The sequence below is a fragment of the Macrobrachium rosenbergii genome, chromosome 9, assembly GCF_040412425.1.
Source record: "Macrobrachium rosenbergii isolate ZJJX-2024 chromosome 9, ASM4041242v1, whole genome shotgun sequence".
Classification (NCBI taxonomy): domain Eukaryota; kingdom Metazoa; phylum Arthropoda; class Malacostraca; order Decapoda; family Palaemonidae; genus Macrobrachium; species Macrobrachium rosenbergii.
Genome location: NC_089749.1, coordinates 2565363 through 2571654, shown reverse-complemented (window position 1 = coordinate 2571654; position 6292 = coordinate 2565363).

Sequence of the window (6292 nt, the reverse complement as noted above, 5' to 3'; positions counted from 1 at the left end):
GCCTAAGCTCCTGCTCAACGAGTGAATAAACCTTCCAAGAGTCGTAAAGAGCGATTCTGAAGTTTTAGAGTTACGATGGGCCATTTGCAAGATAGGCAACAAATATCGTGCAAACTTCCTTCCGTGTTTCTTTCTTGGATAATGTCCAGGAAACAGAAAGAAATATTAAAGTTTTGGAATGACAACCAAGCTAACGAAATATTGAATGTTTTAACATTAATCTTCGTTTGGCTGACACAGAGTGTCTAGGAACTCTATTTTTGGGATAGTTTTCTTTATTTGCATGAGGTCCCTCGGCGCTGAGTAAAACAAGTACAATAATTTGTCTCCCTCGGTGCTGAGTTAAACAAGTACAGTAATTTCTCTCAGTCGCTGCTGAGTTAACCAAGTACACCTTATTGCTGACATTATTATTATTATTATTATTATTATTATTATTATTATTGCACCTCAGCTTATCAGATGGTTTGTGGGTCTGGCTTTCTGATAAGTAACAAGATTAGTTAAGAACAAAGCTTTACCCTTCATTATTGCTTGCACTTCATTATTTTCTAGATGTCATACAGCTAACACCAATTCCACCTCGTTTCACCTGAACTAACCTGTACTTACTTTACTTTACTTTCTTTATTTCAGGAGAATTGTCTAGAAATGTATCACTTCTAAAATGGTAGCCTAACAAAATATAATCGTAGTCTGAACTTGCATAGTTATGAAATATTAGAATAAATTCACGTTTAGAGATTTACAAATATGGACATGTGCGTAAGTAAACATCATTTCATAAATGATTTCTAAATCAGTGAACGGACAAATCACCTTAATAACAGGAGTATTAGAACCTTTCATAAATCAAGGAGCACCGAATTTCTCAGAAGAACTGAGGGGAAAAATGACCATTCCAGCAAAACGCCTTCTATTTTGCAAAGGTGTGGTCCCAAAACCGAACAGCAACTCAAAGCCAAAATTGATTTATGATAATAGACTTATGCTTGGAAATTCAGTTTAGCTTTCCTGATTCTCCCTTACACTGTTCTGCATATCCGTTTCGTGTTGCACAATTCCTGCTAATACAATCACCGAAGACTCATTTCGGGACTTCGCTCGAATATTTCCGTAGAACAATTTTCGTTTCGTTTTTATTTTCTTCTGTTTCCTCTTTGAAGGAGGGAGCTCTTTTGAGGATGGAAATTCTTCCAAGTAATGTCCTTTTTACTTTTGTTGACGCTGTGTAAAAGAGAGAGGCTATTTCGAGACGCTTTTCTGAATAAACTTTTCGTTCCCTCTTCTTCTTCTTCTTTTTCTTTTTCAGAAAAGAGACTATTTTGAAGACGCTAAATGGAAAAGTTTTATTTTATTTGCCTTGTGGTAAAACAAAACATTGAAATGTTAAAGAATCTCACGTGTATTTTACAGATTTGTTGCGTTATAGAATGCGAAGAGAATTGTTTAGCTTTTATAAACATTTGGATTTATATTACTGCGTATTTCTTATACTGCACGCTAATTTCATGTCATAGTAAATTGATGTATTTAAGAATGTAGAGTACTTGGGTTTCCGTCCAACAAATATTTTAGGCAATGTACTTTATATCAAATTGTCAATGAATGGTGCTGTTGCCTCATGCACGCACATTATATACTATATATATATATATATATATATATATATATATATATATATATATATATATATATATATATATATATATATATATATATATATATATATATATATATATATATATATATATATATATATATATATGCATACATACATATATATATATATATATATATATATATATATATATACATATACTGTGTATACAGTATATATATGTGTGTGTGTGTGTGTGGGTATGTGGGCGAGTGTATTTGTCAACGTACATTTGTGTAGTTTTGTGTAGGTACGTTTCATTAATTTTCTCCGACGATTTTATAAGGTGTACATTTCATCATCTATTTCCTATTATTATTATTATTATTATTATTATTATTATTATTATTATTATTATTATTATTATTATTACTGTTCAGTAATAAGTTGGAACTAGTGTTAAACTCCATTAAACTAATAAGGAAGCATCCAGAATATAAGAAACACAGTAAAATAAATGAAAACAAACAATAAAATCAATAAGTTCAATTGTCTATTGAATGTGGTCGATTTCAAAAACTGAAACTGAGAAACTGAAAAAAATCAGTTGTCGTTTTTAGCTCGCCGTGACCTAAGAATAAAATTCATACGGTAGTGCTTTCTAAACCAGTTCCGTGCTTGCTTTGCCAATGTAAGCACACTCAAATTTCCAGTGATATGTTCTTCCAACGCGGATATCCACATCCGATAAAATTCGAGTTTCAGTCTCCGGCGTCTTCTCACAATCACCCACTTTCGCCGGTCTAACGGCGCTCTTGGGTCAAGAGGGGGACTGAATATTTCAGACACGCTGATAATGGCCATTCATTCTTTATGACTTTATACTACTTTCGATTATAATACGTTCATAATCATACCAAGTTACTAATTATACGAAAGGTTGACAATACTGATATTGCCTTTCTTTCAGCAACGGCTAATGCAGTTGCGTTACAAAGTTGAGAAAAATTGAAATCTTATTCGGAAGCATAATCATTAGTTCATTTATTTAATGAAAACAAAATCCATACTCTCAAGTTGTCTGAACGACCTCTTCCAACGCATGTTAAGGTATGTATGAGGAAGTCTCTGTTAATGCATGTATATATATATATATATATATATATATATATATATATATATATATATATATATATATATATATATATATATACATATATATATGTGTGTGTGTGTGTGTGTGTGCATGTGTGTGTGTGTATGTGTATATATACATGCATATATGTGTGTATGTATTTGGGGACGTTGTTTGTGGTTGTACTTATATAAGTATACATGGAATAAGAATCCGCACTGAAAAGAACGCTGTGGGTTTGTTTTAAGCTGGTCGTTAACTCTGCATAATAGATTCCTTTCTTGATGTATTAACTCCACATCGGTCCTTCATCCTCGCATAATTTATTCAAAAAGCACATCAGAAGTTCTTTTGTCAGTTGCTGCATTGTTCGTCCCTTTTATGGTAGCTATTACAAATGCAACAAAGGTTGATTTTCGCCTCTTGGAAGTTGTAGCGTTACGATTTTACGGCGATTTCCTTGTAGAAATTTTTGTGGTTTGAATATTTAAATCTCTCTCTCTCTCTCTCTCTCTCTCTCTCTCTCTCTCTCTCTCTCTCTACATATGTGTGTGTGTTTTGTTTATTGAAATCTGTTTCCTACGTAAACAAAAAAATGGGACCAATTGGTTTCTCACACATTAATTGATTGTAGCTCTTTGGCGTTTCATTTCGTTTCACAGTGCTACATTGAATGCATGCAGTTTCACCTCGCATTTTTGTTTTGCAAAACTGCCTGGCAGATTTAATGTTTTTATCTCTGATCCTAATACAATAAACGGTTGATTAGTTCTTTGCATACCAAGAGGCTCGTCGCTTCTCAAACCATGTCAGTAGAGCGTTAATAAGCCATTTTCAAGTAGCCAAAACAATAACAACTTTTTAATCATAGATCACTAAAAGGTTATTTTTTGTGGCGTACTTTACAAAAGAGTAATATGGATCTGCCCTGACTTCGTATTGCTCTACTTCTAGTTTTGGAACTCTTCCTTCTCTTGTGGGGTTTGATTGTCTTTTTTTTTCTAACTGGTAAACAAAAGGAATGCCTTAACTGTTTGAAATGTAGGAAAGAATGACACAGACAGACAGAGTGACACTGTAGACCATGTATATATATTGCAATATTCAAGGAAAACTGAGAGAGAGAGAGAGAGAGAGAGAGAGAGAGAGAGAGAGAGAGAGAGAGAGGCACTCGCTCTATTCATTTGGTATTATGGCTAAACCGGCAAGCAAGACAGTTTTACTTTAAGTATATTTTGTATATTCTGCATGAAATATATCAAGAACTAAAAACATATACAGTTATTGGGCAATTTACGTAACTACATTCCTTACTGTGGAATCATCACTGAGTGAGCAGTTCAATTTTCGCCAGCAATTGCGCTCGGGTTATGAATATTGTAGAAGGGCCCCCCTGATGTAAAACGCTCCCATTTCATGAGCTGGATTACTCAGAACTGTCAGTGACCAGTCTATAAACGCTGAGTCTGTGCATGTGCAGGAAAACAGGTGAACACATACTGTTAATGAATAAAACCATGACAACGAGAAGGATGGAAAAGCAAAGAATTTAAGTGGATTAAAGAAAGTTCCTTTAGGTATTGAATTTTTTAATTGCGTGTTGGTTCTTTATCAAAAATGATCATCATCTTTGCATTAGGTTTTCTTCCATCCTTGCACCAGAATTAATTTAATATTTCAATGTCTTCTGAAGTCTGTTGAAGGTTAAAAATTCTGAGTTGTCAAAATGCAAAATTTTACAAATACATAGACTGTCGTCTCAGATGATATCTTGCGAAGAATTGGAAAATAAGAGATATTGTTAAAGAATACATAAATATGTAAATCCCAGGAATAGAACAGGAATTTAATAAAGATGAAGGTCTCTCTCTCTCTCTCTCTCTCTCTCTCTCTCTCTCTCTCTCTCTCTCTCTCTCTCTCTCTCTCTCTCTCTATTGCTTGTTGGTTTAACCAACTGAATCCCTTTTCCTTCGTAATTCCAAGGGACAGACAGACAGACAGACAGACAGACAGACAGACAGACAGACAGACAGACAGACAGACAGACAGACAGACAGACAGACAGACAGACAGACAGACAGAGGGTGAAGGTATGAAGGTGACAGAAGCAGCATTGTTCTCGGATGAGAAGGGGATTCAAACATGACCTGCCTCAATCCCCCAGAGAAGATGGATGTGGTTCCGGATCATCCTCACTTTAAGGAACTTATTTCTCCCCTAAAGGAACCTTTGTGAGCAGATCTTTTGTAACACTTAATGGAAAAATGTCCTTGGTAATTGAATGAGGTGTTATTTTTGGGTTGGTAATTGTTTGCAATACAAGGGCAGATGGATTATATTCATACATACATACATACATACATATGTGTGTGTGTTTATGTATGCGTGTGTATTTGTGTGTATGTATGTATGTAAAGGAACCCAAGAAATTGCTAAAGAAATATTACAAAAAAACCAGAGAGATAAAAATCAACCAGTTATAAAAAATGCATAGAAGCCTTTGCATGGATAAAAGGAAATGTAAGATAAAGACATAAATATAGAAGCATGACGAAATAATAACTTGGAAACTTGGATATAGGAAATTACAGGAATATCATCTAATAAATTGTTTAAAGTAATACATAAAAAGATTATACGCGTTGGAAATCTTGACAGCTCTTTCAGCAAATGGTCTGCCTATGATCCGTGCTTTGGACGTCAGGTCCTTGTTTAGGGCATAACTGTGTCACTGTTTATTCTCATTAGATTTCTCGAATGATGGCTTTTAGAATAAAAACCCGCGATACACACACACATATATATATGTGTATATATATATATATATATATATATATATATATATATATATATATATATATATATATATATATATATATATATATATATATATATATATATATATATATATATATATACTGTATATATATATGGGAAATCGGAGTTTAGAAGAAAATTCTGTGCATTTGCAGAATGTTAATTGATTCAGTTCAAGATGACTGCATTTTATCCTGAGCAAATACTTTTGAATATGTGATACTTTTAAAATTCTCAAGTCAGCAAAACTAATCATCTAGTTACCTCTCCTATTTAATTTTTATTCCTATGTACCGTTTTTTTGGATATTTAGTTCCCTGCATTGACATTACCATTCATGTTATTTAATGTGCATAAAATTCGTTACTATATATATATATATATATATATATATATATATATATATATATATATATATATATATATATATATATATATATATATATATATATATATATATATATATATATATATATATATATATATATATATATATATATATATATATATATATATATATATATTATATATATATATATATATATATATATATATATATATATATATATATATATATATATATATATATATAAATTTTTCCAATGTAAAGATATATGATTTGTGTATTCTCCCTGGAAAATAAACACAGCTGGAACGGTTACACTCATTCGGTCTCATATTCATAAACTTCCTGTAAATGCTTTATCAATTTCCTGCCGAAAGGGAATTGCAGAAAGGAA